The sequence below is a fragment of the Ascaphus truei genome, chromosome 1 (genome assembly GCF_040206685.1).
Source record: "Ascaphus truei isolate aAscTru1 chromosome 1, aAscTru1.hap1, whole genome shotgun sequence".
In the NCBI taxonomy this organism is placed as follows: domain Eukaryota; kingdom Metazoa; phylum Chordata; class Amphibia; order Anura; family Ascaphidae; genus Ascaphus; species Ascaphus truei.
The window spans coordinates 548,234,354-548,247,663 of NC_134483.1; the positions used below are offsets into that span (position 1 = coordinate 548,234,354).

Consider the following 13,310-nt stretch of genomic DNA (forward strand, 5'->3'; position numbering starts at 1 on the left):
TGGTGGGTATATTAGTAAAAACATAGAACATACTGGGTCACTGCTATAATGCATATTTCCTTAATTGAGCTTGTAATACTTAATGTAGCAATAATTAAAGAAACAATGACCCACATATTGACGTGAAAAAATGAAAAACCACTATCAACACTATAGTGGAACAATATATAAAAACACACAAATAGCTGTACATTACCCTCACAATACACAAATATATGTAACAATAAAAAACCCTTTTAGTGGTATTGATCATACATATAATGCCAAAGTCATATTATTTGATTGCAATAAATTTCAAAGAATTTTTCAAAAGAACATTGTCTCTTTAACAGAACATGGTTGCATGGAGAGCATAATTATATATTGTTACATATATTTGTGTATTGTGAGGGTAATGTACAGCTATTTGTGTGTTTTTATATATTGTTCCACTATAGTGTTGATAGTGGTTTTTCATTTTTTCACGTCAATATGTGGGTCATTGTTTCTTTAATTATTGCTACATTAAGTATTACAAGCTAAATTAATGAAATATGCATTATAGCAGTGACCCAGTATGTTCTATGTTTTTACTAATATACCCACCATTCCCCTCTCCCCCTAGTAAAGATTTCTAAAAGTGATTTGTTTACTTTCAGGACTCCCCGTCCTAATAGGCACCTGATTGGCCGGATGGGCCGTCACGTCATAGCTGGGAGGACACATTACCTCCCTTGCAATAACACAGTGAAGTTCAGCTGGCTGTGTTTCAGGCTTACGTGCCCCACACTAGTTACAGGGGTGTGACGCCCCCCGAGCTTCCGATTGGCCCTAGTAACGTAGCGTCATAGGATTGGACAGGGAATTGTGGGTATTTAAGTATGCGATCGTGTTGTTATATTATCTCTTTGATAAAGCGTGGGATACCATGTGAAACGCGTTAGAGTGTCCTTTTGGCTGTTTTTATCATGCCCCAAATACATTTTTGCACCAAGCTTTTGTAGTTTGCAGTTTGTGGTTTCAAATCCATCTTCAGCAGCAGCAGATGCACCGCCCCTTTTCCTGCAGTTTCTCCATTCATCTTTTGGTAGGAGCCCGCTAGACAGGACCAGGATATCCCCAAGGTCAGCAGTGAATAATTTATTTACTTCATTTATGTGATCAGTCCTACACATTGCTCAGACTACCACATAAGATCTACCTATACAGGCTAGTGGTAAGTGTATGGGAGTGTATTTATTATTGGACTATTTGGATTCCTGGGTCTCATGAACTGTCTCATGCAATGAATATGTTTATATATCATGAATAAGGCAATTGTCTGCTACTGGTTAGCATCACAAGTGGGTGTTTCCACTCCCCTTTCCTTTTGCATGTCTCATAAGGGGAAAATAAATTCCTTCCTGACTCCAAATATTGGCAATCAGATTTCTCCCTGGATCAACATTCTTTCCAGTGTTGATTTATTTTGGTATTTGGCTCAGTACAGAGGCGCCAGCCTTTATTCTAAAACCTCACTAGGCATACCGCTCTGAATACAAGGTCATGACGCGCTATGTTTTTCAATCGTATAGCAATTGACTCTGGTTTCTCTCAGGTTTCTATCGGGCGCAGAAAATTGCATTTTAGCGTTGTCTGCAATACCGTCTAGAAACTCAAGTGGGCGATCGCGAGCTGTTTGTGGCGAAAATAGGATTAATCAGCGCATTAATAAAGGCAGTATGCTCGGCTGATTAATCCTAATTCGCGTTGGGACTGAAGGGGTTAAATTTATGTGCACCACACAAGTAGTATTTTCCCTTCTATGCATTGTTGTCCCCTTTTTGCAGGCTAGTCTCTACCTGCAGTGCTGAATAACAGGAGCCGTTCCATTAAGACTGCTAACTCAGGAACGGAGTGAGCCAGCACCCTGATTTTTGGTGTGCAGCCTCAGTGTATCCCCCCAAGCACACACATATTAAAAATATAACTGAAAGTCAAGTGGAACAGATGTTTTTATTAAAGTGTATTACTGTGTGCAATTTTAAAAGTCAGGACAGGAAACTTTTTCCTGTCCGCCTTTGTAAGTGAATGCATTAAGGAACAAATATTATGCATACATGAGCTGAGGGGTATTTCCCACTGCAGCTTCAAAAGCCCCCTGTTGAGGCAATGCCTATGGGTCTAGAGATGTGAGGGAGATGAAAGGACCCAGAGTCTTAAAGTGTGCCTTAACCGGGATGTTTCTGAGTAGCAGATCCTGTTCCTCATCCTGGATATTTCACACCTTGGGACCAAACTCCAGATGTTGCATCCCCAGAAATGAGAGGCCTCTTTTTACTCAGCAGTGCTACCAAGCTGCTCACTGAGCATGCTCAGAGCTACCCGGGCTGGCCTTAGGATTTTCCCACGTTACAGGGCAGACTCTGATAGGAGGAAGATAATTCCTTGCCAATCGGATGAGGCTAATGAAAAACTCCAAGCACCCCTGTAATTAAAAAGGCCTGTAAATCTCATTCCTGTGGTTGTCACCTGCTTTCTTCAATCGGATAAGATCTAAGTACAGCGGCTGCGATTCCAGAACGCAAGGGGTTAAAAACATCGCAACAAGGAAACTAGCCCTGCTTCAGGATTTCGTTAGCCCTGGGGATTCCAGAACGAACCCCAAAGAACCAGAACAGACTTTTTACATTACATGGAAATAACGGGCTGGCAACTTGCGCCCCTTGCAAAAGGACTGCAATTTAAAAGACTTTATTTCTGTGTTTCTCGTTCAGTGGACCATTTATCCCTTTCCCCCATTTAAGTAAGTGTTTTATTAAGTGTATTTTGAAGTTGTCGTGTGTTTGTCTAGTAAGGAAATAAATGACAATTTATTTTGCTTAATTTGTTTGCTCAATTGAGAATCCCCAAAATATAAAAATTATTGATAAGTTCCGTCCATCGTGACGCTGTTGTCTTAAAAGTCTAGTAGCAATTCAACCTACTGTACAGCCATACAGTTCTGCAAGTCTGTGTGCGTGTGTGTGTACAGTAATTGTAATTTGAAAATTTATATTTGAAGCAGAGATTAACTGTTCCAGCACCCATCCCCTACGATGCTCTGCTGGGAACCCCTATTTCATCCACTCCAGCACCCATCCACGCAGATGTCAACAGCACTCCTCGCACCAGATCCAGCTCCTTTGCCCGCATGCTGAATGGTTTAAGTTGTGTCGATATCCCTGACAATTCTGTGGTGCAAAAGATTGATCATATTTTGGAGACCATGTTAAATAGGGATAGGCGTATGGAGAAGATGGAGAGGAACATGGAGAAGATGGAGAGGAACATGGGGAAGTTCGAGAGTAACATAGCGGGGATAAATTCTTTGCTTGGAGTTCCTGGCCCTGTATGTGGGACGCAGGAGCAGGAGGGTGGCCTGGACGTGTACCTGTATGCCATCGATGAGGATGTGATGAACAACCCGGTAAGACCACAACAGAAAATGTCAACCCCGATAAGGCCACTGCGACAGGAGGAAAGTATCCCACTACAACAGGAGGAATGCATCTTCCCAGACCACCTACCCTCACCCTCTGCCAGAAGCACACCCGCTCCCAGAAGCACACACGCTTGCATTGAAACGCTGCCAGACATCATCTTGCGCGACCTGCCCCAGCAAGTCCGGGAGAATACAAGATCGGAAGTGCTGATGTAGCCCAGAAATATGCCCTGTACATCTTTAAACACCACGTCAGCTATGAGATGTACAGCGGGTGGACCCAACGTTAATTATGAAAGGAATAGAATCAAGAAGGCTCTGCCAGAAAATTTAAGGAGAACAATATTGGAGGAAGTGCAGCGTTATTTTACTGTTACCGATAATTTAATGAGAACGTGAGAGACACCATCAATGGCCTTTTGAGGCCTATAAGGGCTCGTCCCTGGAAGGACAGACCATTGGGGATCGACTTTGCTGCTGCTTGATTGTTCTGTTGTTCAAAAGTTATAAAATAATGTTTTTACTCCCAAAAAATGTAAAAAGTTGATTTTTTTAAATTGTTTCATTGTTTCATTGTGTCACCTTTTATAAAACATACAGTAAGTACCGTATAACATTTCACATAATGGTTCCTTCAAGAAGGCTACAAGAATTTTCCTGAATGGCCCAGGGGGGCGGGGGGGAGGGCGTGTTGATAAGTGGTTGCATTACCGTTGTCTTGTTACTGTAGTAAGACTGTGTGCGAGGTGGGTGCACTTAAAATCAGAATTTTAGAGCACTTAAGACTGATAAGATTATGGGACCTTAACCACCCAGTGTCCAAGCACTTCTCTGAATGTCGACAGGGAGGTGTTAGAAATATTTCATTCTTGGGTATTGAATTAGTTCACAATAAATTGAGAGATGGTGATCATGTCAATTTGTTAAACCAAAGGGAGGCATATTGGATTTTTATTCTTAGAACACGTTACCCCCTTGGTTTAAATATTGAATGGCATATGGGCCACTTCCTCTGATTGTCATATGCCCTGGGCCGTTTGTATATTTCAGTATCCACTATATAATATGCAAAATTATGTCCTTTGAGTCCGTAAACATATTTATCATGATACAGTAACTTGTGATTTCATGATTACATACGTATTTTAAAGAATGTTATAACATGGTATGCTGATTTATCACCATTTATCAAGCTGCTAATAGTTTGTTGGGATTATAGCACCATGGTTTATATGTTTATGTTTTTACATATTTATTTATTTAGGTATTTTATTATGACTATTGTTATTTGTCAATTTTGTTTCTCTTCATATATTCTTTTTTCTCCTTTTTTTGTGCTTCCTTTACAGTTCTTGTTATTGATTTTAATTGTCATTATTTGTTATCATCCTTTTTTTCTTCTTTTTTCCCCTTTTTTCCCCTTTTTCCCTTCTCCCTCTTTTCTTCTCTTTCTCTTTTTTGTTTTCTCTTTTCCTCTCTCTCCCCCTGTCTTTCTTTTTCTCTTTTTGTTTTTAGTTTGAAGACATTTAAGATTTATTATGTTGTTATGTTTTTTTTGTTCCTCTATGCTTTCCGTTGGTTCGCCTTTGGTTATTTTCGTTTCATTGCCCTTTCTTGCAGCCACTTCCGTCCATAGACTGCTTCTGACATCATGGTTGCTCGCACTTGCGCGGTTGCGCATGCCCGGACGTCATGACATCATGACGCATGTTCTTTCGGCGTGAACGGGTAACAGGTAAGAAGGGTATTTATAAGGACTGGTTTTCATTGTATGCTTATCCTTGATAAAGAACGCTAACACATTCGAAACGTGTTGGATTTTAATGTCTTGATGACTCAATAAATGTATACTTTTGTTACCTGGATCCTCTCTTTGCTCCTACCGGATTGTGCGCTCCTTATATCATCTGCATACCATATACTTCATTTGGAAGCAGTTAAAAAACAGAGATTAGGTAGCGCTAACTAGAAAGATAAAACAATTAATATTGTGCAACCTTAAATGGGGATAATAGTCCACATATAAGGGGCTGCCTGAAATACAATTTCTGACCCCCTGGTCAGGATGATAGCATAGAAAAAAGGATATGTATAACAAGGCGCCTGTAGTTAAAAGGATATATATCCAACCAGTAGGATAGCCAGGGATAGGCTCCAGACGTAGTGATGTGCTTAAAATAAGACAAAAACACAATACATAGCGTGATACTGTTTGACAAAAAGGGGGGGGGGACTACATGCAAACACACAGATATATAACTAATAAGTATCAGCTGAGATACCAGGTGATTGTAAATTTAAAACTCTTAATATACATATAATGATATAAAGGACATACTGTATAGAAAATAAAAAACTGGGTAAAAGGACAATGAAATGCCGATTGGACACACTGCCGCAATGGGTGAACTGCCCACTCACCGGACGGCAGATGTAAACAGGCGGTGGATAAATCTGAGAGTATCCCCTCTCTGCTGCTCAGACAGCTACTGCAACCGATCCGGTCTGTAGATAGAGCGTAGCACACGCCCGCCGGCGTGTGTGACTGGAGCTTCTCTCAGCTGGCGGTGCAGGACGTGCAAATAGATTCAGAACGGCCACAGCAGATTCGCCTGGTGTATGAGAATAAACGTCTGCCTGAAACAGCTGATTCGTCACCGGATCCGTTCGGGAAGAGGGAAAGCACCCCAGTGCGACAGTGGGAGTCCAAAAATGCCACCCTACGCGTTTCGAAAGCGTGCTGCTTTCTTCCTCAGGGGTTCAGTCATTGTGTCCATAATTGTCCGTTATATACGAGTCCATAATTAATCCTAATTCACCTGGCAAGTGTTGCACATGCGCAATGGGCTCTCAGTATAGTTAGTGTTTGTGCTCTGATTAGAGGCACATGCGCTGTGTGCAATTGGATATTCAAATGGTATGTTACTACATAGTAACTCTCAGCTGAAACAAATAAACACTCTACAACATACTCACATAAAAACAAACAAAAAACAAAACAAAAAAAAAACAAATTGAAAATAAAAGTGATATTTATATCACAATATGGGCCATATGAGGATAAGCCTATAAAAATATGTGTTACATAAACGTATTAAATTATTATATATTATTAATGTGTAAAAAAAACTATATGTGTGCAATATAAATATACGCTAAGAAGGTGAGAATATATGTGTTAAATGTACCAAGTCTTTATAATGGTGCTCATCCATAGAACTTATACCCCTATACAACAATGTGTAAACAAATGTAAAATATATAGAAAACACCTACAGTGAATATTTAAACTTATTAGTGGTTATACCATACCTCAAAACTTGTGTGTAAATAAGACATACATGACATAATAAACTCAATAAACATTTACATAATATAACGAAATATGCATATTTAAAAAGCAGATAATATCTATCTTTGCACAGAGAACCAGATAACAGTTAATACCTTTATTTATGCACCTAACTTCGATGCAATTTTTGCATGATAGGCCCTATGAGTCATATATATTGGTTATTACAAACCTGGTCATGCAAGAATTTTAAGAGCAAAATGGATACAGTACATCAAATATTAGTTTACCAGAAAAGCTTTTAAATCGAAGTCAACGTTCAGGCCCAGTGGGGATAGAGTGCGAAGTTCATAGATCCAAAAGGATTCTCTCCTCCCCAGTAGGCTCACAACGTTTCCTCCTCTCCAGTTAGGTGTAACATTTTCTATCGCCAAACACTTTAGTCCTGTTGGATTTTGACCATGCACTTGAAGAAAATGATTTGATACGTTATGCGTACAGTAGTTAGCCCTCTTTTTATGTTGTACACATGTTCATATAAGCGTCGCTTGACCGATCTAGTGGTCATGCCCACATACTGCAGACCGCAGGGACATTCAAGTAGATAAATTACGTATGTGCTTTTACATGTGATATGATTTTTAATATTATAATTTTTTGAGGTGTTGTTTGATGTGAAATTGTTTTTTTTTACACTATATTTGCACGCAGTACACCTATTACATGGAAAATATCCTTTATGTGTGATGGTATTGCTTGGAATACTTTGCAATGGGGGACAGCTCAGAGCCAGCTTCTGTCCTATATTTGGTGCTCCAGTAAATACAATCTGGGGATGTTCTGGCAATATACCCTCAAGTTCTTTATCTTTTTTAAGAATAGGCCAATATTTCCTAAAAATTCTTCGTATATTGGGTGCCATTTGGTTGTATTGCGTTACAAAAGCTAAATTTACAGGTTTTGTAGTGTTCTTATTCTTATATTTCAGGAGACTTGACCTCTCCATTGCTGCAACCTCACTTATTATATTATCCAAATTTGAAGAAGAATATTTTCTTTCTATAAATTTTTGTTTTAAATCTTCAGCTTGTGTATGGAACATTTCAACACTTGAACAATTGCGTTTTAATCGAATTAATTGGCCTTTGGGTATATTTTTAACCCATGTAGGGTTATGGTGACTGTGTGCATGTAAGTAATTATTAGCTTGTACTGGTTTAAAGTATGTGCTGGTTTCTATACAGTTATTTTTAGCCGAAATTATAAGATCCAAATACTCTATTGATATAGCACTTGAATTAAATGTGAATGACAGGTTAAGAGTGTTATTATTCATATATTTTTTGAAATCTTCTAGTTGTGACAAAGTGCCCGACCAAATAAAAATAATATCATCGATGTAGCGCCGCCATAGGACCAAACTTGCTCCATAGGGACAGCTGGACCAAATATGATGTTCCTCCCAGCTGCCCATAAATAAATTAGCATAGCTAGGAGCAAATTTGGTACCCATGGCGGTGCCACATACATGTAGATAATACGTGTTATTGAAATTAAAAAAATTGTGAGATAAAATAAATTTAATACCTGAAATTAAAAATGACTTAAACTCTGTGGAAATAGATTGATCTTTATTTAATGTTTCCAAGATGGCTATACACCCTTTTTCGTGGTTTATAACTGTGTATAGTGAATTAACGTCTGCAGTGACAAAATAATAATGTGATTGCCACTGAATGTCCTTAAGGGTCTGCAGTATGTGGGTTGTGTCCCTTTCATAGGAGGGCAACTGCATAACGTATGGTTGTAGTTTACTGTCAATATACTGGGATAAATGGGAGGTAAGGGACTGAATTCCTGATATTATAGGACGGCCGGGGGGAAATTCTAAATTTTTGTGGATTTTGGGTATTATGTAAAATAATGGTATACGTGGATATAAATTATAAAGAAAATCAAACTCTTGTTTGGTGATAATTTGCTTGTCTAGTCCTATAGTGAGAAAATTAAAAGTAATTTTTGATATTGGATAGTTGGGTCAGAGGGGAGGAGTTGGTAAGTGGATTTATCTCCCAAGATTCGTAATGATTCCTTGATATAATAGGATTTATCCATAATTACCAACCCTCCCCCCTTGTCAGCAGGTTTTATAATAATTTGGTCATTTTCTTCAAGTGCATGTAGTGTGTTTTTCTCATCAATACTAAGGTTATCATTTTTAATTTTAAATGTACGACTTTGAGTTTCAATGTCGTCAGTCACCATTTTGGCAAAAGTGTCCACAAATGGACCACTGACAAACTTCGGGAAAAAAGTGGATGGATTCCTGAATGTTACACTAGTTTGGGGTGTGGTCGATATTGGCAAATTGCTATTCATATCTACTTTTGACAAAGCATCCCTGAGATAGTACTTCTTTAAACACAATTTTCGCACATATCTTTGCACGTCTATGTATACTGTAGTTTAAAGCTGTCGGGGCCTGTAACTGGAGCGAAGGATAGGCCTTTGGATAGCAATTTACCTTCTTTGGAAGAAATGGGGTATTTACTGGTATTGAAAATATTTTTATATGCAGACATTGATTTTACTGTTTTAATACCTTTTCCATTCTTTCGCCCTCCTCTCTTTCCTCTAATGTGTTTTGTCGTTTTTTGTTGTGTAGGTCTCTTGTAGGGCTATCTTTCCCCAGTAGATCACTTATTGCTTCCTTCGCATGTATTGGGTCCCTGGATTGTCTCCAATCTAAAAAAGAGAACGTAGTTTTCTCTTCTTCTCGACTGGAGCGGGAGTGGTGGCGTTCCTTATCTAAATCAATTAGAGGTTGATACTTGTTCTGATGGTAATATTGTTCAAAAATATTGTCCATATCTCTTTCCAATTTATTTAGTGATAATGGTGGCGGAACTAAAGTATTGGGTCTTGATGTTTGAGGAACTAAATTGATTTAGATAAGGAACGCAACCACTCCCGCTCCAGTCGAGAAGAAGAGAAAACTACGTTCTCTTTTTTAGATTGGAGACAATCCAGGGACCCAATACATGTGAAGGAAGCAATAAGGGATCTACTGGGGAAAGATGGCCCTACAAGGGACCTACACAACAAAAAACGACAAAACACATTAGAGGAAAGAGAGGAGGGCGAAAGAATGGAAAAGGTATTAAAACAGTAAAATCAATGTCTGCATATAAAAATATTTTCAATATCAGTAAATACCCCATTTCTTCCAAAGAAGGTAAATTACTATCCAAAGGCCTATCCTTCGCTCCAGTTACAGGCCCCGACAGCTTTAAACTATACATAGACGTGCAAAGATATGTGCGAAAATTGTGTTTAAAGAAGTACTATCTCAGGGATGCTTTGTCAAAAGTAGATATGAATAGCAATTCGCCAATATCGCCCACACCCCAAACTAGTGTAACATTCAGGAATCCATCCACTTTTTCCCCGAAGTTTGTCAATGGTCCATTTGTGGACACTTTTGCCAAAATGGTGACTGACGACATTGAAACTCAAAGTCGTACATTTAAAATTAAAAATGATAACCTTAGTATTGATGAGAAAAACACACGACGTGCACTTGAAGAAAATGACCAAATTATTATAAAACCTGCTGACAAGGGGGGAGGGTTGGTAATTATGGATAAATCCTATTATATCAAGGAATCATTACGAATCTTGGGAGATAAATCCACTTACCAACTCCTCCCCTCTGAGCCAACTATCCAATATCAAAAATTACTTTTAATTTTCTCACTATAGGACTAGACAAGCAAATTATCACCAAACAAGAGTTTGATTTTCTTTATAATTTATATCCACGTATACCATTATTTTACATAATACCCAAAATCCACAAAAATTTAGAATTTCCCCCCGGCCGTCCTATAATATCAGGAATTCAGTCCCTTACCTCCCATTTATCCCAGTATATTGACAGTAAACTACAACCATACGTTATGCAGTTGCCCTCCTATGTAAGGGACACAACCCACATACTGCAGACCCTTAAGGACATTCAGTGGCAATCACATTATTATTTTGTCACTGCAGATGTTAATTCACTATACACAGTTATAAACCACGAAAAAGGGTGCATAGCCATCTTGGAAACATTAAATAAAGATCAATCTATTTCCACAGAATTTAAGTCATTTTTAATTTCAGGTATTAAATTTATTTTATCTCCCAATTTTTTTAATTTCAATAACACGTATTATCTACAGGTATGTGGCACCGCCATGGGTACCAAATTTGCTCCTAGCTATGCTAATTTATTTATGGGCAGCTGGGAGGAACATCATATTTGGTCCAGCTGTCCCTATGGAGCAAGTTTGGTCCTATGGCGGCGCTACATCGATGATATTATTTTTATTTGGTCGGGCACTTTGTCACAACTAGAAGATTTCAAAAAATATATGAATAATAACACTCTTAACCTGTCATTCACATTTAATTCAAGTGCTATATCAATAGAGTATTTGGATCTTATAATTTCGGCTAAAAATAACTGTATAGAAACCAGCACATACTTTAAACCAGTACAAGCTAATAATTACTTACATGCACACAGTCACCATAACCCTACATGGGTTAAAAATATACCCAAAGGCCAATTCATTCGATTAAAACGCAATTGTTCAAGTGTTGAAATGTTCCATACACAAGCTGAAGATTTAAAACAAAAATTTATAGAAAGAAAATATTCTTCTTCAAATTTGGATAATATAATAAGTGAGGTTGCAGCAATGGAGAGGTCAAGTCTCCTGAAATATAAGAATAAGAACACTACAAAACCTGTAAATTTAGCTTTTGTAACGCAATACAACCAAATGGCACACAATATACGAAGAATTTTTAGGAAATATTGGCCTATTCTTAAAAAAGATAAAGAACTTGAGGGTATATTGCCAGAACATCCCCAGATTGTATTTACTGGAGCACCAAATATAGGACAGAAGCTGGCTCTGAGCTGTCCCCCATTGCAAAGTATTCCAAGCAATACCATCACACATAAAGGATATTTTCCATGTAATAGGTGTACTGCGTGCAAATATAGTGTAAAAAAAAACAATTTCACATCAAACAACACCTCAAAAAATTATAATATTAAAAATCATATCACATGTAAAAGCACATACGTAATTTATCTACTTGAATGTCCCTGCGGTCTGCAGTATGTGGGCATGACCACTAGATCGGTCAAGCGACGCTTATATGAACATGTGTACAACATAAAAAGAGGGCTAACTACTGTACGCATAACGTATCAAATCATTTTCTTCAAGTGCATGGTCAAAATCCAACAGGACTAAAGTGTTTGGCGATAGAAAATGTTACACCTAACTGGAGAGGAGGAAACGTTGTGAGCCTACTGGGGAGGAGAGAATCCTTTTGGATCTATGAACTTCTCACTCTATCCCCACTGGGCCTGAACGTTGACTTCGATTTAAAAGCTTTTCTGGTAAACTAATATTTGATGTACTGTATCCATTTTGCTCTTAAAATTCTTGCATGACCAGGTTTGTAATAACCAATATATATGACTCATAGGGCCTATCATGCAAAAATTGCATCGAAGTTAGGTGCATAAATAAAGGTATTAACTGTTATCTGGTTCTCTGTGCAAAGATAGATATTATCTGCTTTTTAAATATGCATATTTCGTTATATTATGTAAATGTTTATTGAGTTTATTATGTCATGTATGTCTTATTTACACACAAGTTTTGAGGTATGGTATAACCACTAATAAGTTTAAATATTCACTGTAGGTGTTTTCTATATATTTTACATTTGTTTACACATTGTTGTATAGGGGTATAAGTTCTATGGATGAGCACCATTATAAAGACGTGGTACATTTAACACATATATTCTCACCTTCTTAGCGTATATTTATATTGCACACATATAGTTTTTTTACACATTAATAATATATAATAATTTAATACGTTTATGTAACACATATTTTTATAGGCTTATCCTCATATGGCCCATATTGTGATATAAATATCACTTTTATTTTCAATTTGTTTTTTTTGTTTTTTGTTTGTTTTTATGTGAGTATGTTGTAGAGTGTTTATTTGTTTCAGCTGAGAGTTACTATGTAGTAACATACCATTTGAATATCCAATTGCACATGCGCATGTGCCTCTAATCAGAGCACAAACACTAACTATACTGAGAGCCCATTGCGCATGTGCAACACTTGCCAGGTGAATTAGGATTAATTATGGACTCGTATATAACGGACAATTATGGACACAATGACAGAACCCCTGAGGAAGAAAGCAGCACGCTTTCGAAACGTGTAGGGTGGCATTTTTGGACTCCCACTGTCGCACTGGGGTGCTTTCCCTCTTCCCGAACGGATCCGGTGATGAATCAGCTGTTTCAGGCAGACGTTTATTCTCATACACCAGGCGAATCTGCTGTAGCCGTTCTGAAGCTATTTGCACGTCCTGCACCGCCAGCTGAGAGAAGTTCCACTCACACACGCCGGCGGGCGTGTGCTACGCTCTATCTACAGACCGGATCGGTTGCAGCAGCTGTCTGAGCAGCAGAGAGGGGATA

At 38.2% G+C, this 13,310-nt stretch overlaps 1 protein-coding gene across 1 annotated transcript in view; it reads left to right on the forward strand.

The window, feature by feature from the left end:
* LOC142465907 (vomeronasal type-2 receptor 26-like) overlaps window positions 1-13,310 on the forward strand; it is a 59,043-nt gene that overhangs the window by 8,069 nt on the left and 37,664 nt on the right. The window lies entirely within an intron of this gene.